The following is a 22,003-nucleotide window of genomic DNA, read 5'->3' on the forward strand; positions in this document are numbered from 1 at the left end:
TCCTCATACATATACAACAGATTTTTAAAAATCATTGCTCAAATAACTGGCTGAGAGGAAAAAGAAAAGTGCTTAAGACACACCATAGAGGACACTGGGTTTTCCTACCAGTGGTAATGTAGATCCAAAGCCTGTGCACCTGCAGCATGCCAATGATGCTGCTGAAATGATTTTGCTCCACCTTAACATGAACAAGGCTACTCTGAGTCCCCTATCAATGTGTCCTTGTCACCCCCCCCCCCACACACACACACACACACACACACACACACACACACTTCAAGCTGGATATTGTAGTCCTGGTGAATCAGATTTTATTTTCTGGGGGTAACCCTGCATCAAATATTGCAAACTGGATTGAGGCTCAGACTGGTGCAGACCTTCACTCCTCCTGTGGCCCATGTGTATCATTGCCAGAAATGCTGTAGCCATTGCACTGAGTTACCTGTCAAAAAAAAAAACAAGTCTGTATTTATTTTTTAATTTTTTTATCCAGCAGAGAAAATCTACAGGACAGGTAGAAATAGATTGCTTTGCATACACCTACGTGCAGTATAGCCATTGTGTCATAGCTGTAAGTGAGACAACAGTCCTTGGTGCATCTGCCTCCCCAGCAGCTGCACTGACAGGTCCAGGGCTGGTGTGTCATTGTGATTGTGAATGCATTTGTTAGACATTAGACAAGATGGGTGACATCTCCTGGCGATGGCTTCCTGTTCATTTACATGCAAGGGTCCGTCCCATTTGTGATTTTTTTTTTTGACAAGAGGGCATTGTGAGTTACAGCAAGAAATCTTTTTTTTAACAAGATACCCTTTTTTACACAACCAGATGACTTCCATAACCCCACACACACACACACACACACACACACACACACACACACACACACACACACATCTGTACACCAGGCACGTGTATAAATGCACATGCAAACACATACATGTAATGAGCAAACAGCTCCTTCCCCATCTGTTCTCTTTAATGTATTCACCCTGGTGACAGCAGTGATTCATATATGTGATTCATTCATATACAGAGGCAATTGCTCATCATCTAATTAATATCCAGTGACATAAACATCTCATACTTCATAAAGTAACTCAAATACTGCACTTATTACCCGCTTTCCCTCTAGGGTAATATTTGTTGAAGTGCATTAGTTTTAGATAGAAGGCCATACTAATGTAGTAGATGCATGTGTACTTTTACAAATTGCTGCATTAATAATCACAGCAGAGTGAGAGTGTTAACAGAATAACTGGGAGTCTAATATTGGAGTCTAATATTAGTACAGTAGTATTATTATTGTATTATTTGACCACAAAGTCCCTTGTAATGCTCTGTTGTAACCTTATTACACCAAATTATATTCAAGTCAATGTAATTTTTACTGTTGTTACTGTAAAAAAAGGGAAAAAGAGACAGGACCTGATCGTATTTGAACACTATATCTGAAATAATTAAATTAATTTTACGAACATTTATATATATATACAGAGGCAATTGCTCATCATCTCATTAATGTTCAGTGACATAAACATCTCATACTTACATAAAGTAACTCAAATACTGCACTTATTACTTATTATACATATATATGAACAACTATGCTGCTTTCAGATTGCTTGTCTTCTGCCCTTTAAATATTTGTATAATTTACTTAAAAACACACTTTGAACCACATATATTCTCACCTAAAATCCCAAAAGTTCTTTCATTTACTTTTAGATGCCACTGGTTTAACACACACTTGCACACACACTCTCACATCATTTGAAGACAGTGTGAAACTCGTTTGACTCCCCAGCTCCATTTTCTCCTTCCAGAAGTTTAAAGATAAACTCTGACTCTGTTCTACTCAGTTCAAAAAGAGAGATGGATCCTGCGCATGTTGACCGTCGCAGAGATGAGTGTGTTGGTGACAGAGAGGGGCCTAAGATGGATTAGATATGGTTTTATCAATGAGCACCAGGCTGGCATGGCAGTGGCAATCTCTTATCATGTCGTCTCAATTTGTAAAGCAGAAAGAACAAGGAAAAGGGGGACGAGGGGAGAGGAGATGGAATGACTCCAAGTGAAGAGGAAGAAATAGAGCTGAGAGATTGAAAGACTTAAGCGACAGTAGAAAGAGAATTTCTGGAGTCAAACGCAATGGTATTGTTTCGTAAAGGTGCCTCAGCTTGGACCTGAATGTCAACTTGCACTGAATAATTGTCTGTGCCAAAGGCAAGCCATGTGGCCTTCTTATGACAATGAATTTCTCAACTCCTCTTTAAACCTGCATCTTTATTAGACCACCCACTCTTGAAATAAAGTTCATATGACATTTTATGTTTCTATTATTTATGAGTTAGGCGGCTGTTCATTTTATGGGCTCTTGCTTCCCCCTCCAGGCTTACTTCACCACCCCGCCATCAGTCTTGAGCTGTCAACTCTTTTGTCACACATTGTTCCAAAGGTTTTGATATTTCCTCAGCTGTCTCTACAAATAGATAAAAGCTGCAAATTAATATCATTAGCATGTGTGTTTTTAGGTCCAACCCCCATACATCTGATAGCTGTTTTTTTACAGAACTGCACATCCAGAACAATTAGGCATGATGAATCGTACCTGTCCCTTTTGGCCAAATTGCAACACTTCATCAAAACATCAAAAACAGGAATGCATAATGATATGTGATGCATCTCTTCCCTCGAATAAAGAGGATGTACACCGCTGTTTCAGTTGACATTCTTCAGTGACTCAGTTGAGTGGCATCCTCGCTTTTCAGAACAGTCTTTACAGAGGTTTACCTTCTAGGCATCAGAATTGACTGACTTTTCCTGGAATCACTAAGAGCACTGTTTCACGTGGAATGTGGAATGGAAAGCATCCGGTTGATTAAAGTGTCATTCTTGACCTATCTTGGTTCAGACATTGTTTCCTGCGGAGTTTGTTGTAGTTGTTTTTTAATTGTAATGACTATTGGCCTTGTTCTGAGTGATGTGACTGCACATGTGATCGGTTCAGCTTTGTTGACATCAAATAATTAAATCCTGTGGGTTTTTTTTATGTATTTATTAATTTTGGGCAGCCTGTGCTGTTAGGTTGATGTTGTCCTGAAAGGCTTTTGCTGAATGATGGGAATCATTATGTCACGAAAAGCGAACAGTGCTAAGCCCTCAGACAAAGTGCAGCAAAGTGGGAGCAAATCCCTGAGTCTAAATCCTTCACATTTTTCAAACAATACACAATTTTGTTCTCTGGACGATTTGTAATATACTTATTTCTTTCTCCTGTTGTTGGAGTTGAGGGATTTAAGAGCTTGTGCTTTTGTCCTCTTACAAGCATCTCACTAAAGGCAGTTTTGAAGTAGTGCGTTAGTCTCTGGAAACATGAAAAAGCTGTACAGTATAATGCCGTATCTTAATCTGTGGCATATGGATTTCAAATGACCAGCTTACACCTTGTCTGTCTAAGATCTAAATCTGCTATTACGATAAGACAATCCTTTTTAAACACTGTATAATAAGATTATAGTTTTGAAACGTGCTGTACAGTGTATTTTAAAACTACAGACTTTGTTTTAAAGAATTTCTTCATCAAATAATACATTTCCATCAATGATTTTGTTTGATATAATTTTTTTTTTCACTTCGTGCAATTTTATGTCTAAGGCTTTTATAGCACATTATATAATTTCTGTTGTCAGTAGACAAATAATCTGATTAAAGGCTTGCTGAGTTCATACTTTGAGGGGGTTATGTTCTCAACTCTTTGATTTCTGTAGGTCCAAAATTTTTCTAATAGCTCTCAGGCTCTCAGTTTCCACTTGACTGATTTACAACTGCCCTTTTTCTTGTCTTTGGAAAAGGCCACTGGACTTGATCTAGTATGCCAAACACATTGGGACCACTTGAATTTTTAATACTTCTCAAACCTCCGACTCTAACCAGTATGTCTGGCCGCCAATGCCAAGCTTGCACTAAGATTGGAATTCAACTGTCTAGACACAATCTGCCCATGAATAAAGGGATTTCATGAGGAGGCATGAAAAAAAAAGTTGGTTGGTTGTTAATGGAACTCTACAACTAAGCGGGATCAGCTTTGGCGCAAAACTTTAACACTACATTATGTCATTCACACCAGTACTTTAGCACATCACCATGTGACGCCAACAACGCCATGGTGTTCAGTACAGTTAGCTACATTAATTATTCATATGAGTCCAATCTCAGTTTCACTTTGAGGGTTCTCATATGCAATTAGAAGTAATGAATGTGCTTCTTAATTACATTCATTTGTGCAAATTTCCGTTCCCCATTGAATCTTTCTGTGGAAACATTGTGACACTGACCAATGGCATATCATTTGCAATGTGACTAAATCCATTCAGCATAGAACAATTAGCTGTAATTAGTGTTACAATGTCATCAGCGACCAGGGGGAAAGACTAAGCTGACATGCAAGGGAGAAGAGGACCCTTGTTCAGAGAGTTAAAAATCCAACACTGTTGCAAGATCAGGATAATTGGCTGACCACAGGTTAGAAAGATGATGAAGTGTTGTAAGATTTTTAGGCTTGGTTTTTTTTTCAACTTTCATTCATGTAAAGTTAGCTGAGCAGGCATTCCCTTTGATAGAACTGCCCTTCTCCACATTTACACACTTAGTAGCTGCCAGTGCAACCTTTTACTTCTGCCAGGCCATCTCATCATCTACTGCTGACAAATGAGCAGCTTCACTAAAGTAATTAAGAATAAAGTGCCTTGCTTAAGGGTACATCGATAGTGGTTGCTGAAAGATGGGAGGAAGCATTTCTCATTCTTTTTCACATCATGACCTTACATATTGTCGTTGTTATCAGAGATATTCTGGCTGCTGCGTGTATATTTAATTCATGCTGCACATAAAATGGTAATGCAGCCTATTCCTTTTCTTGCAGTTATCCCACAATCTACAAGATAATTTCTTCAAACTCCTTTTTTTTTCACATCATTTGCACCAGTTTGCTTCCCGCTATATATTCTCCCTCATATAAATAAATAAAAGCCTTTGTGCCTTCTGGCTCCCAGAACTTTTTACAGCTGCCCCAGTGGGCCTGCAACAGAGCTAAATGAAGCAACAGTGAGTATTAACCTACATAGATTGGACCTTTCCTTTTAAGATGATTTTAGATTTATTTATTTTTTCCTCTCTCCTTTTTTTGACCGCCGGGAGTCCAGAGCTGAGTCAGAAGGGGATTTAGATGGACTCATCTGTATCCTTCTTTACCGATTGGGATTTGGTGGAAGTGCTCAGTTCTCAGGGGTGAGGTAGAGGGGAACCCTTGTTTTATCTGGTTCAAATGCCACACCAGTTGTCTTGGAGAGAGAGACAAGCTATTGATCTGGAGGAGTCAACTCAGCTCGCAGAAATCTCTCTCCACCCTCCTTCAAACGACTGAAAAGTGTCATGTTAGAACCCTCCTTTTCCAGTGTATTAAGCCCCTTCTTTGTTGCCCTGCCAAAGTCTTCTGTGAAGTTGAGATGGAAGCTTTCTGGTACAATCATCCAGATCTCAACAGGACAAGCCGGAAAAGATATTAAAAGATTTTGGGACAATCAGTGCATGGTATTTACAGTTTTCATACCAATGGAGGTGCTTCAATGTCATGACCAAAAGAAAATAACACATATGATGGAAGTTAAACACATTATTACAGTGTTGAGAGCTGACTTACAAACTCATTGAAACAGGCAAGCAATGTTTAGACTGAAAACATAAAACTAACAGCCCTTTAAGTCTACAGCACATTATGAGTGACACAAACTTCTGCAACAAACTGCAACTGAGGATTGCTGTAAGCTAAGAAACAGATTTTAGTTGTTAATGCATCCTTTAACACTTTTATTTCAACATTTGTAAAACGCTGTGCCCTGAGAGATGTGATTTGAATACTCAAAGAGTTCAGCTAGATTTTTAGGAGAAAAACAGGAAAGTTGGCTGGATACACCATGTTTGACTGTCCAAAAGTTGCTTCTTCAAATTCACTCAGCAGCACTGTGACTTGAGTGGGCTTTTTCAAAGACATGTACAATTAAAATACTCGTTCCGAAGTTGTTAACATGTTCAGTAAGTCTTGTGTCTGGTTTGGGAAGGGATCAATAGCTGCCAAGTTTGATCGTATCTCTGGACAATGTATTCTGAACTCGGCAGGGATAGAGAGAGACTTCAAACAAGGATAGAGGCTCAAAGGCCCCAGCCAGCGATTCACTTTGTTCCATTTCACTGACTCTATGATTCCTAAACTGGAATATGGCTCGGACTGCATATTAAACCTGTGAAATGCTGGGTTCAAGAGAGGTGAACTGCTTTGGGCATTGATCCCATCTAGCTGATATGATCTCAGTAACATCAAACATGAATTATTAAAAACAACAACACACCTCAAATCAAAAACGGGGAAGTTATTTATTGGATGTTAATGGTTGCTTTTGGCAAATGGTGCAGAAGGCTATGTAGAAAATATTTTATCCTCATTTAATTTAATCTGGTTGAAATCAAGCAGCCAGTAAACACTATTCAACCTCTAAGCCAGAGCTCATCAGATAATAACTTACTTGAACTTTTAAACTTTGAAGAAATCTCACCCCAGCTCTGGACAACACAAACCTCCCAACATTTCTCAAGAATCACGCTGTCCATTCAGTGTGATCAGCTGAGGTTATACCTGCCTGAAAGAGCAGAAACTTTCACTCCCTTCAGAAGAAGGAGAAAAACATGGGAAGCCATAAAATATAGATGTGCTAATGTTTTATTCAATGCCATTTGTTATAGATAGCTTTTTACAAAAATCCCACTCCTTTTCATTTTTAGTTTGAGAGCTTGTGTTTGCATTAACATTTTTCCCTGCAATTTAACTGCTTCTGTCCCTCCCACCAACCCCACCCCGCTCACACAACATGTACACTAACACACATACACACACCGTATACACAATGTCCGACTTGCCAGTTCAAACTTGAACCCAAAGCATTACATTATGGATATGTCCCATTTAATTTCCAGACATTCTACACATTAAATCTATATCTTTGAAATGTGGGTTTGGCTTTCAAACAGGGAAAAATTGTAACATCTGTGTATGAAAATGTGTGAATACAAAATCTTCCATTTTGACATTGTATGTTTTTCTATGAATTCTGTCATCAGGCGTATTTCAATAAAGCCATTGTGCTCTGGCTTGGAGGTGTTGTATTTCAGTATAACCAATGGTATGGTTTATTGTTAACAACTGCATTAGTGAGGCTGAGCCGGGGTTAGAGGAAGTTCATCTCTCTCTCTAATTCTTTCTCTCTCCCCATATGCTCCTTCTCGTCTCCCATCCTTTCTTCTCCCCTTTAAGATATAGCGCTATAGACCGATTAAAATGCATGGTCTCATCCCTTTCTCATTTTTCACATGCAGTCAGTCTCAAGGATAAGGATGGCCTCTGCTCAGAAGGACTTATTGACCAAAATAACTGTGCATCAATATGTCTCCTGAAGGCTGAGCAGACCACAGCATCACAGGGGTTGTATTTTCACCAACTCTCTCAGCCTTTAATGTTATTGACCTGGGTTGTCCTGATATGCTGCGGAGCAGCATGGCAGGCTAGAAACATATGGCCAAAGCCATCTTAAAGCTTCATTGTCCTAAGAAGAGTACATTTATTGATGTATCAGAGCAAAATGAATGTTACAAATATGCTGACAGATGACAAAGAAGAACAAAAAGAGAAATTTGCTATTTGAGAACAGCATGCTGTGACCAATGTAAAATTATTTTGTTATTTTTCTCTGGCTTATTTTTCAATAAGAAATCACTATGAGATAAACTGCAGTTTTTATGAGATTCAATTTACAGTGATAGCTGCAGTATTGCTGCAATGACATCAATGATATGATGACAGACGGCTACAACTATGATGCCATCTGTCTATATTTCACGTATTAGCATATTTCAACTAAAATGTGTCATTCATGAGAAATGCAATAGTTTCCTGTGAAATCATTAATTTCACAAGCACGGGCAGAAAATCGCAATAAATTTCATGTGTAACAGTATATGCACACATGCACTCTCAAATTCTGATGAAGTTACAAGCAGTTAATTCAATTGGTTGGAATATTATAAAGCATGCGGGTTACAGTATGTTTTTAATCTAAATCCTGAGTTACCGCTGTGATATAAATAAGTGTTGAGTGTGCACGCATGAATGGGATTACTCCCCACTGTACTGTATAGGACCCTATCTATGGAAGCAAATTAGGATCATTAATATTTTGAGCTTGTGAAATTATGTTTATGTATAATTTCACAGCCTGCAGTTGTATATCACCTTTTGTGTGCATGTGAAAACATTTGCTTGCACATATCTGAATGTGTGACTTTAAAAAAAGTTTTGCAGCTGTAGAAATATTTTATGCATGTGTGAAAAAGTTTTGTGCACACTGATATAATTTGAACTTGTGTAAAAAACGTTTTGCAGCTGTAGAAATATTTTGTGCATGTGTAATTAAAATATGTGCAGGAATATTTTCAACAGTGAGGTTTCACACAGTCTGACAGATGGACACACAAATGTCCTATCTTTGTATGTGACGCTGAAGTTACATGCTACAAGCTACAAGTTACAAGGGCGAATTTTGGCTCTGTTTTAACAGCTGTACTGACTAGCCAATCAGCACATTTCCCACTTACCATCCAATCAGAGGAAGTAAAACTGTCCTATCAGGGGGGAAAAGGTTCTTGCGTGTTCTGGTTACTTCATCCATCTGTAGTATGCTGGAGTCAACATGGAGGAGCCAGAGGAGAACTCTTCTGGGATAGAGGTGGGTTAATTAGCACGGAACATGCCAGTAAAGTTTTACATCGTAATTAACTAGATTTATCAAGATAGCTGTGCATGCATCCCGGAGTTACTTCATTTGCATATTAGTTAACGTCTTAGCTAGCTACAGTCTGTTGGCTAAGGTTTGTTGTTGTGTCATTTGAACAATTAACGTTAATATTAAGGAAAGTAAGGCTATTCTTTAACAGGTGCTTCAAGACATAATGATGCGGGCATTTAATGTGAGAAGGGTGGTAGTTAGCTAAAGGTCGAGAAGGTTCAGTTTCCAATCCAACTTGTACATGTTCACATCAGCTGGAAAATAAACCAAGTGAGCAGGAAAGTAACAGCAGTAGGCTAATAATACAATCTTCAAAAAGGGGACAGTAGAGAACTGTCAATACAGCAAAATATGCTCAGTCTTATGTGTTTATGATGGGAGAACATTTGTTTCATCTGCCATACACCTCTTTCATGAACTGCTAAATCTCTTTAAAATCAAACACACCGGAGCAGAACTCCTTAATAGAGAGAACTGTTTGCAGCTTTGTGGACATCTTGTCAAATGCACAGCCAAAAATTCAAGTTTCAAGTGTGCCACAAGCTCACCAGCAGTCAGCCATAACAGCAACCCTAGGAGACATGCAAAGGTATGACATGACAGGCATAGGTATAATTATTATAGTATAATAATGTATTTGTTGCTTGTACTCAATATAACTTTGAATACGTACAAGGCAGGAACGCACACCAAGATTAGTGAGGTGCCGACTCCAGAGGATCGTGTACAAACAAATGACAGAATGGGGGTCGCACACTCCTGCTCTGATTTAAAGTCATGCTGATCACAGCAGCAATAGCAACCTATTCTGTCATATATTTGTACACGATCCGGCACCTCAATAATCTTGGTGTGCGTTCCTGCCTTGAACCTGTTCAAAGTTATATTGATGACGACCACACAAACTTAATATGCAAATTAGGTTAACTCTGCACAGCTGTATTGATATATCTAGTTAATTATGATGTAAAACTTTACTGGCATGTTTCGTGCTAATTAACCCACCTGTATCCCAGGTGATTTCTGTGCAAAAGATAAATACATTATATAAATAATATTTTTTCATTTTCAAAACTAAAGATCATCAATGTGAAGTCCTCTATTTACAATGTCAGCATATGATACATGTGGTGTCCTCCCTCCTTGGCATTGTTGATGTGCTCTAAAACCACAAATGTAATGTTTTATTGTACACAACCAATATATTGAACACAATATTAATGATAAAAGATTACTGTTAACGTAGCAGGATCAGAAGATATATGCATTTAGTAATCAAAGGCACTTAGGAATGGTAAATTAACAAAGAAAAGAGTTCAGTTTATATGTTTCAAAGCTATTCAATTTATTTTTGTCACGCCTGTGAAGATATTATGTATATCTAAGATAAAACAAATGTTTAAGGTACACCAGAAAGGATGAATATTATATGTTTATACTAATTATACTTATAAGTTCAATGCTACTATTACTTACAGATTTAAATGCACAAGAGTCAACAACTAACGATTTTCTATTTGCTGAAATAGAAATCAGGGAGAATTAATACAATGTGTGCACTTCGATAAAGGAGAGTAGATGGACAGCAGAACACCTGTAAGACAAAATGGAAACAAATATTATACAGTTGTTTCAATATAAGAAATCCAATTAAGCAACGTCTACCTGAAGCTAAAATGGCATTAAAGGTTGCTGCTTTTAATGTCTTCACATGAACAGAGTGTAAAATCATAATCACCACCAAATACCCCTATTAATACTACATTTTCAGTTGTTGCTAGTTTTATGTGAAGCACACTGGTGTCATGAAATGTATCTACTCAGTGGGGCTGTTTTAGAAGTGTTACACTACCACTTTATTAACTGTGTAAAAGAAATCTTCTTGGCACACTATGGTAATTCAGCATTTCAGTCATGTGTGTAAACTTACTGCTGAGTCACCACAGAGTCACCAACAGTGATGTTTTGCAGTTAGAGACAGGAAGGAGGAGGTCGGGAGGAGTGGAAAGGGGGTGAGGGAGAGAGATTAAAAGAGAGATTTTCAGTTCACGTCAGCTCATTTAAATCCCAAATCCTTTTCAGGGTGGACATTTTATTTCCTTATTTATTATCAAAGTTTCATTCAAGATTCTGATTTTTTCAGGAAGTTAAAATGTCTTAAATAAACAAATTTAAGTTACTTAAGAAACTAAGTTGTGTGATAATAATGACTTGTCAACAAGGCAAAACTGTATCCCCTTAATATCTTAGGACAATAGTCTTTATAGCACAGTAAAATAAAGCATTGCCTACTGTAAATCATGTGTGAATGGCATTTTTCTAAACAAAATGAAAAGGTCTAAGGATGCTAAACAGTTATCCACAGTCAAGTTATGTGGTCTGTTGTCAATTTCAGTTACAATATTTCTACTTACCAACCAAAGCACCGGGCTGGATTGATGTTCTCTTTGTCTAAGAGAGGAACCAATATGTTAGTGTCGTCTGTGTCAGTGTGTGTGTGTGTGTGTGTGTGTGTGTGTGTGTGTGTGTGCAAACTGACAGTGGGTTTAAACCATATACTGTATAGATTCAAATTTGCAGGCCTACAAACAAAACAAAACAATGCAATAAGTTAAATGGCAAAATTCTGCTTTAACAGGTTGTCTGGCTGTGAGTTGCAGCCAGAAATGTTAAAGAATAAATATAAAATAAATGTATGAATACCTGAGATAAAGCATCGATACTGTAGGGGCCTGCATTACACAAGTGGATCACTACTATTAAATATTAGCAGCATCATGTGATCAAAGGTAATGTGTAAATAAAAGTTTAATTCAAGCTCACTCATAAATAAAGATTGTTTATCATAAAGTTTGTTTAGTGTGTGTAACCTTTGGTTTATAACTTAGAGGTAGCCTACATACACATTCAACAACAAACTAGCCAGACTGTCAGTTCCAACCTATCCAGTATAAAGAATAAAGCTAGTCAAAGATTGGTTAACTAGTGATTCTTTTGTCAGTCAACTTGACTATAGTTAGCATTAGTGACTATGCTAGCAATAACATTGTGGCTAATATTAGATAGCCAACTATAAGGGCTTAACTATGCTGCACAAATATTTTGCCCTTCGGTCTATGTTAAATTATGTTTGAATTAGAAATCACTTTTACTGTAATTTTACACCAAACCTGTATTTCTACCGTTCAAAATGTTAACAGTAAGGAGAAGCTCACTGCTACTTACCAGAAAAGACTTGAGAACAAACTGGACCCATCTCCCTCTGGCTCTACCATGTTGACTCCAGCATACACATGGGCGAAGTAACCAGAACACGCAAGAACCTTTTGCCCCTTGATTGGACAGTTTTACTTCCTCTGATTGGATGGTCAGTGGGAAATGTGCTGATTGGCTAGTCAGCACAGCCGTTAAAACAATAGAACATTTGTGTGTATGTCTCTCAGACTGTGTGAAACCTCACTGTCGAAAATTTTCTTGCACATATTTTAATTACACATCCATAAAATATTTCTACAGCTGCAAAACGTTTTTACAAAATCACACATTCAGATTCGTGCATGCAATTTTTATTAAAAAAATTGTGAAATTATTTTTCACAAGCTCAAAATATTAATGACCCTAATTTGCTTCCACACCTATCCCCACCCAATCAATGTATGCACTGACTGGTTGATAAATTGGTATTCACAGACAAATGGATCACTTCAGAAACCACTCACAGACTGGTAACTCTGACAAATGGAGTGAGAGTATGGCAAGGAAAGGACGGTGTACTGAATGAGCACAGGAAGAAAGAGAGAAGTGGATGGGGTTTTCAGATGGGACATGCTGAGGGAATAGATTTTCAGGTAGGCCCTGCGGGACATGTTTGCTGTAACAGAAAATGACAGGGGGCTTTTGAGGGGCTTGACACTGAACACATAAACCTGGTTGTTGTGTATCCTCTTCAGCAAGCGAGCCGAGGCATTCATCACATTCACTGTGGTCAAGTTTGCGAGTCACTTCTGCCTGGGCTCTTTGTGAGGCATCTGTGGCAATATCAAGGCAGTGTAGCACTTGTCGTGAGGTCAGTCAGCTGTCTGCCATTCCATGCAGAAGCAGGAGCAGACATGGTGCTCAAGCCTCGCCAGAAGCTCCAGCGAGCAGCGAGGCTGACAGACTGTGTCCCTTTGTCCCCATTTCCCCCAGACACCTGCGTGATTGCATTGATTTGTCCTGATTCCATTTAGCCAGGGGTCCCACTGGATTTCAAGTGTCAAACATCTGTCATGCAGAGGCTCCCCCATGCCGACTAATTCAGCTCACAAGAGCAAAATCTTCACAGAACTGATTGTGAATAAACAACATGAATTGTATGAACAAAAGGAAATGGCACATTTCCAATAGTTTGTGTGTTTGTGTGTGTGTTGTAAAATAACAAGAAACATGATGCATTTGCCTCCTTTTTGACTTAGTCACCTAAGAATATCTACTCTAACTCTTTCAAAGCGTCTAAAATATATTTGTAACAGTAGCGGCTGACGTCGTTACAGACATAAATCTGGATTCTTTGGATGTATCCCTTGCTGTTCATTTTACATAGAATGGCAAGAGAGGGAAAGAAATACAGAGTGAAAGAACGCCAGCGTTAGACATAGTGAGTTCACAGTTAGCAGAAAATAGACTGGAACGTCTCCTGAAGCCAGTTACAGGCAGCAGCGGCAGCAAAGTCTTTGTTATGATAAAATCAGGGACCTCTGCGAGCATGCCCTTGATTCTGCAGTTGGCTTAACTCGGCAGGTCACCAAGGGGAGGCAGATGTTGTCTCGAGGCATGTCCCACTGCCTCGGCTCTGGCTGGTGTCGATGAGCTTACAGGTGCAGAGGGGATGGTAGATGGCGGTGGGGGGGGCACTAAGCCGTTGCTCAGCCGCCACAGGCCAGCATTGGGGATGGTGGAATGAGCGGATATGCTCATTTTGATCCACTGAGGTATAATAATTGATGATCAGCCCTGCTGTCGCATCTGGGAGTCACTGGTCCATGCCATAATACACCCTTAATGCAACACATGGTGGTGTGGACAGAGGTGCCATGGGGTCTCCTGCTGGCTTCTATTTCATGTGGCATAAAGGAGGACTGAGGGAATACAGGTCCATATAACACACCATTGAAAACCTTCTATCGCACCTTAACTTCTTACACTGTACATGTTGAATGTATGACTGAAGGAACTGAATAAATTAGATTACTAAAAGCTCTCAAAAAAAATCGAATTGAAGCTTTGTTAGAACTTTTATTGTTATTATGCCTGTTGAAACATACAATGGAGAGGAAAAGCACTAAATGTTCAAGATGAAGGAAATTAGAGATAAAGAGAAAAGGAAGAGGCAGCCGCTAAAAATGCTGATGTCAATTTGGGACCATTTTAGTCTTAAAGTAAAAGAAATGCAGTTCAGTGAACACAGTGTAGTATAAAACAGAATTTAAGGACCACACATGTACAGTATTTGTGTTCTGTAAAAAGAAACACCAATTGTTTCCTAATTGTTCATTTTAATGAATCTGTAGAGAATAAAGGAGAAAGGGTTGCAAGTAATGTTCCTTTTTAAAGTCCAACTTTATCATACTTAAAGCTTAAAACCTGACCTACTTTTCTCCTCTTGCCTGTATATCTGCTCTTGTTGTATACAAAATGTAAAAAAAAAAATCTATTTGGTTACTTGATTAATCACCATTATTTTCACAGATGAACAGTGCATGCAGAAACTTCACACACCAGGCATACAAAGAAAACAGGCATACACAAGCATATGCATACACTTACACCTTGATCTGCATCTAGCTGAACAAACCTCCCACGTTGTACAACTACAGTTAAGAACAGAAATCTCGAGCACAAAACACTATCATTGACAACCTAAGGGTCTTTGAAAGCCTCCACTCGCTGATCCCTCTTCAGTGTGGTTCTCCTGCTGCAAGCGATCAAACATAAACACAGCAGCCCAACACGAGAACATTCCAAAACTCAACTCGCATAGTGTCAATACCTCTTTTCAAAATTAAAGTGGAGCACTGAAAAAAGTTGGGTTTCACAATAAATTCCAAAAGGATCAATATTCTGCCATTATCCTGGCCACACTGAACAACATTTAAACCACTGTGGTGCTTTGTCTGTTCAGAAAAGGAGCTCTGTTCCATGTTTGTTGTCATTGTTGGTCGTCAGTGATCCGATCAAATTTTAATCACACTATTCAGCCTCATTGATTTCAGTTTACCACAGATTGTGTTGACTGAAATGTTCTTTTTTTCTCCATCAGTTGCAATTACCCAACAATGAGAGCTTGATATCACAGTGTATTAGAAGGCATGGTGTTTGTGAAATACTGGGTTTTAGGCTACTTGTCAGCAGCTGCCAGGATTTGAATATAACAGGCATACATATTCACATGTGGAGCAGACACATGCCTGCGTGCTCTCAAGCAGGCGCTCATTTACTTTAATATACTTATGCACCCACACGTCCCAACCAAGTCTCACAGCAGTGAAATAGTCCCGAAATTTAATCTATAGATTTGTGTCCATGGACACAAAATTTTCATTTTTTCTGTGACACTTTCAAACTAATAGTCCACATAGGGAGGAAGTCAGGGATGGATGGGTCAGACACAGGACTTTCACATGGGAGACTGGGGTTTGATTTCTGTGCGAAACCAAAGGTCAAAGTGTTGATTGTTTTAAGAAAGTAGCCTATTTATTCTAACCCAAACCAAGTAGTTTTGGTGCCTAAACCTGACCAAATTAGTCAACATAGATTGTTTTAAGGGAGTATTTATTCTAACCCAAACCATGATCTTTTTCTAAACCTATCCAAGTAGTTTTGGTGCTTAAACCTGACCAAATTAGTCAACATAGATTGTTTTAAGGGAGTATTTATTCTAACCCAAACCATGATCTTTTTCTAAACCTATCCAAGTAGTTTTGGTGCCTAAACTAACCAAACTGCGACTGTCACCTGAAATGTTTTATTTTGAAATTCTAACTGGACATCCGATTGAAATTCATTAGTTTGAAAGTTGGGCTGAGTGTCACAAAAAAAAAGGAAAATTTGTGTCCATGAACACGAATTCTAGATTAAATTCCGTGACTATTTCACGAACTGCTGTGAGACTATGTTAGACGTCCGACAGATGCAGACAGAAAGACAATGGATGCCTTTTCTTATGTTATATTGTTTCACTGATTGCTCAGCGCAACAAACTACTATCTTTCTATACTGCAGTTTTCTGGACTGTCGTCACTGACTTGCTTGTTTTGCCTTCAAGGTCGAGAAGGCAAAGAAGTCCTAGCCTCTGGTTATTCTAAAGATTTGTGCTCAAATAAAATGCCTTGAAAATATACTGTATATCCAGGATCTGTTAATAAACAGCTCCAATCTTTTAGAAATGTATATCTCGTTTATCGTCGCATGAAATCTCACATGGAGGATCTTAAGTTTTTGTTCATCTTTTATCATTTCCAGCTAGGCATGACAGTTATTATTCTTGTGTTGTAAATGATTAATATTCATTTTTCCAAAATGAAAAATGTGCATACTTTCACAGAACCCTAGCAAAATCCATCTGTCATACCTTTGGAGCATCTGCCATCGCTTATAGGGCCGTCCACCTCACGAGTCACAGGGACTTAGGGACATCTGTCCCAACAGATAGAAAATCAGGATAGGGCCATCCATTCTGTTAACGCTCCACTGAACTCTGTGTTATGTTCACCATAATTTGCTTTTGGTTGCTGCAGCATCCCGGAATATTGCTTTGCAGCAGCTCAGACAAAGTCGGCTGGTTGTAATGTGTCCCTTTTCGGCCATTCTGCAAGCAGATAATTTGATAAACCCCCAGACGTAATGGCTATGCTGCATCCTGATAAATGTGGGTAATATGACAGGGGACAGAGGATTTCCCTAACAATTTCTGAAGAGAAGTTTGGCTATTAGGATGATTTGATAGAGAGAGTACATTTGATCTTAAGGGAATGTATTTTGTTGGCATTTAGTGTAACACTGTATGACTTTTTTAGTTACGGGAATTGATGCATATATTGCCTGTTTTGTTTCTAAGCTTGTTTGTGAATGTGGATGTGGATGTTGTATTTGGATTTGTTCAGGAAATATTTCCTTTCAAATAGTTTTTGCAGTTTCAGATACAAAGCCCATATTCCACAGGGAAAAACATAAAGTAGGGTTAGAAATACAAAGTGTTACACGATTTCCTATCTTCTGTTATATTCTGTTTGCCATATGCTCTTTCACTTCTCCCAAGCAAGAACACTCTTCACTGCACACATTTTATTCATAATACCCTCTTATATATTCTTGGAAACACAAATCGGAATAAAGTTAGTGAAACTGACCGTGCAGTGACCCAAAAGCTCACTCAGCCAGTCCTCCTTTTCTCATCTTGCTTTCTCTCAATCTTCTGAGGGTAAACGCGTCAGCTATTCCTCATATGGTAAAATATGCAATCTGTGCATGCCTATGTCTATGAGCGAGTTTTGGGTTAATCCTCATGAATACGTGACTTTGTCTGCATGAATAAATAAAAACCTGCTCGCTGGGTAATTGAGGTGCTGTGGCACTAACAAACGAGGACACAATTTGTAAATGGGATGGGACCACATTAAAGCACTTACTAAAATCATATTGATACACTATATAAAGTAGATATGACCTTGAAATGTCTGAAATTATGTTTTTATTATTTTATCATTTGCTTCAGTTTTGTGGAAGTCATTATTAAACAAGTCCATAGAAACGGTTGACAGTAACTGAAACTCTAACTCTAACTGCCGAGTAGTCTGATTCCACATATACTTAGTGCATTTATTATTTTAATTCAAATGAATATTTAATGTATAATACATCTACAATAATATATTCATGTCATAAGATAAATTGCAATGTTGATTAATATACAAACAATTGCAGAGTGCAATGGAGTTGGAGAAAGAGAGAGAGAGAAAGACAGAGAGATGCAGCAGTGAATGACAGAGTCGAGGTCACCCAATGATTCCATCATGGCTGGTTGTTCTTCAGAAAGTGTTCCATTTTGTATTAAAGTGGTCCCAATTATGGTCAATTTTGTGTTGTGTGTGTAAGGGATTCCATATGTTGATCCCCTTTATAGAAACAAAGCTGTCTGTCTAATGCAGGTTTTGTGACAGAGCACTTTGCAATTTCCCACAGCAGCGCCCCTGGTAATTGAGCCAAAAGCCCAAAAGGTTTCAACACGTCACTAAGAACCTCAGCAGCCAGGTTACATAAACATTTATAGATGAGTGTAGTGTTGGCAAATTTAAAGCAATTATCAGACCTTTAAAGTAATTTGGAAAATAAAGAGCATTACGATATGCAGCATAAAATCGTGAACAACTAACTAATTAAATACTTTTTACTCTGAAACCTGTATACTTTGTTCATTAATGTTTAGATTTCATTCATTTACTCCATCTGTTGAATGCTGTCTCCTGGACCAAAAAGAACATATGGACATTGTTTTCTTAATCAACTTGGATTTGAATGTAACTGTAGAGTTTGGATATTCTGCCAGTAGTGTGAAAGGTTGAGGTCGTGGTCCTGCCCAACACACATAACAGTCTCATCTGTATACATCTGATCTGATATAGACATATTTGTATTTAAATTTGATGAAATTCCTGTTTTGATAGGATATCATAGGATATGATAGGATAGGATGGCTTTATTATTGTTACTTATGGGACATTGTTGGCTTTATATACTATATGATCTGCACCGCTGAAAAGACTGAAAAAATAAATTTTGAGAGTGTGAGGATGAGAACAACATCAAATGTCCAATAAAACCTCCAGTGGAGTACTTTTAAATCAAGATGAAGATTATTTACTGTTAAAATTTCTAAATCTTGAGAATTAGAGTGAGAATACTATTGGCCTAAATTATATACCTGGTCAAAACTTGGGGGTAGTCAACCAGGGGACTACCCAGTGGCATTAGAAATCAAATTAGATGAGTGTGACCCACCAGAAAATTACCATATTAGTCAGACAAATCGGTGTCCAGGTTAAAAAGGGTTTTTTGAAAGTCTGGTAGTACATTTGTGTGTTATTATTTGAGATCCTCTGCTCGATTTTCACATAGATTAATACATGGTTTCATTTCCTAAATTGGCAGTTTGAAATTGATAATGCTACTAATAATAATTACTGATAATTCTGCTATGCTGCTATTAACTATTCTTTCCTGGGTGACTGATGGCCACGACCAAAATATAATACTAAATAAACTAAAAAAAAAAAAATAATAATAAAATTGATGCAAATTCATCAAGATTCATCTAAGAACGTTGCCGGATTTTCTCTGAGGGGTCAAGGCTTTCTGCCAAATGGTCTTCACTCTTACAAATCAGAACAATGCTAGATAAGAATGTGAAACTGAATGGAGGTTAGACTAAAATGTTAAAATTATCTTGGTTTTTCCATATGTGAGTGTTGTTTGTTTGCAATTTTCTTTAAATATCTCAATAGTTGTGAAGGCCAGCTTGCATTTGCTCAGGGACTGACGAAACAATTAGCTTCTTTAACACCAGATCACCAGTGATGTATCATTGCTTCTATTTTGGGACACAAGTGTTATAATGGCCGACAATTTGGGTAGCATTTACTGTAACAGCAAAAATACACAACTTCTATGATACTTATCTCGCAATATCTGATGGCGAAGAATGCCTTGGGAATGATATAATCAAACTCAGATAGGGCACCTCCAGCTTTTAGCCTGTCATTTACCAGCACAGTACACTTTTCTGGTGTTCGATATCCCACCAAAGCAAGCCTTGAGAAGTGCATTGATTTCAGTGGGGTACTCTTCGCCAGTCCTGCCCCTCACGCCTCGTGCTTGACCCACTTATTTTCTCATCTTTCCCTGTTTTCTCATGGGAGTTATGCTTGCACGCTGCTTTTCCCATTACAGTGTGAGTGGATGCAGGCCAAGTATGACTGCATTGCATAGTCTGTCTCGCTCTCTCTCTCACTCATTGTCTCCCCCTTCATGACTCACACAAACACTCACACACACACACACAAAAACACACACACACACACACACACACACACACACACACACACACAGGCTACCTGAAAGAGTTAGGTGATACCACCTCAGTTTAGCCAACAAATAAATCACCAGACAAATTGACACATATGCCACAAGAGAGATCATCTTTAAAGCAGTCATTAAACACTGCATCAGAATTTCAACTATGATGGATATTGACAAAGCACTGCGTTTAAACTAAACCAAGCGCCCATACTTATCCAGTAATTCCACGAAATATCACTGACAATATGGAGCTGGACAGCACCTTAGCCACACTTACTGTTTAGGGGTCTCTGGCTGTCCATGTTCATAGAGTCCAGCTTAAAGAAAATCAAATATATTGCAATTTGAATGCATTCATTCAGAATTTGGAATCTACATAACAAGCCTTCAACTATACTCAAGGTTTGAAGTCTTCCTGTCTGCCTTCACCCTGTCAGAGAGATGCATGCTGGGTACACTAGGGCACCTGATGGGCAGGGATGTTATATTGCAACATCTATTCATACCTGATTGAATCTCTAAATAATTTATAATTTATACTGTATCACTGACAACCATTACAAGCTACTGTTCCTAACAAGAAAATGTATTATATAAACAGTGAGCATAAGGTGCTGGATGGCTGCAGTAGAGACAGCCTACAGTGTTGACATGTCAGCTGTAATTTCCCATAATTACAACAGTATAAACTAAACAGTAGACTCCTTAAGTTAAAACCAAACAGAGGAAAGCTAACTTAGCCAGTGTACTTTAATCACTCTTGTTAAAAAAAGCTAAAAGGAAGGTTCATTTCTGAATTAAGCTTACTGACACATTGAGGGAAGAGCCCCATGTTTTTTAAACACAAAAACACCAAAAAGTAAAGCACACACATCTGCAATGCGTTCTGGTATGAAGATTTTGCTGCATGTAGTCCCACAGTTTGCCTGAGGCAGCCTCACGTATATAGCTTGAAGCCAGGCAGAGCACTCTTCTATGCAGCACTGTTTTGGGATTTGGTTTGGTAGTGTGAGAAACCTAAGATCAGTATTTTTTACCTTGTTGGAGGTGCATGGAGAAATAATACCCAAAAATGACCAATTATATCAAATTCTAAATAGAAATAAAAAATTAAACTGCAATGTTTGATAATGTACTTTACATTGTATGAAAATCTGTCAAAGACAAATCATCTATTATCAATTAGTTATTTGACAGGTGCTCTGAGATTTTCATTTTGATCAGCCAGAGAGGATGAGGCCAGGGGAAGGCATGCAGGCAGCAGAGTTTAAGAGTGGAGTTTAGGTTTCTTTGGAAGGCTGCATAATATTTCTTAATAGGGTTGAAAGTGGGCTTGAGGCAGGCCTGTGGAGATTCACCCTTCCTCTCCTGGATTATCATTTTTAAGCAGCTTCCTTGGGAGCACTGAGAATGAGCATTATAAAAGCCAGGGTTGAAAAAAAAATAGACCATACCAATTTAGTTATTTCACCAATTTACTTCCTTTTATATGATTTTTCAAAATTTACTGCTCACCCTCATCCAAGCAAGTTCTGGCTCTTTTGTACCAAAAGCAAAAACAGTGTGAGCTTTACTCTGTTGTGCCAACTATTACTGTAGCTTGGACAAATTCTGTTTTCCCCATATGACACATTCAGCCTCCGCACATTGCTGTCATATCTATGTATTTCATGAGGACTGAACAAAAGCTGTCATCAGAATAATACAGTTAGAATCCTTTGCTCTTGATTTGTTTTTATTATTGTTATTTTATTATGAGGGAATAACATAGCAATATCATAGCCAGTGCTAATGCAAAGAAGTATGTTTTCATTTTCTTAAAGAATTAATATAAACTTCAGTTTGGAAAGAGAGACCCAGAACTAAACTCATGAGGGTACAGACAGGGAAGACTTTTTTTTTTTTTTTTGGAAAGGAGTGTCGGTGATCTCTCCATGGACCCACTTTATTGTTTCATGCAGTTGACATCCATTTTGCAGCATGGCAAATCCTTG

General features: G+C 38.3%; 1 protein-coding gene across 3 annotated transcripts in view; it reads left to right on the top strand.

The window, feature by feature from the left end:
* Window positions 1–22,003, top strand: part of pcdh11 (protocadherin 11) — a 130,667-nt gene that overhangs the window by 81,290 nt on the left and 27,374 nt on the right. The gene's annotated exons all lie outside the window — the stretch shown is intronic.

The sequence above is a fragment of the Siniperca chuatsi genome, linkage group LG8, assembly GCF_020085105.1.
Source record: "Siniperca chuatsi isolate FFG_IHB_CAS linkage group LG8, ASM2008510v1, whole genome shotgun sequence".
NCBI classification, from domain to species: Eukaryota; Metazoa; Chordata; class Actinopteri; order Centrarchiformes; family Sinipercidae; genus Siniperca; species Siniperca chuatsi.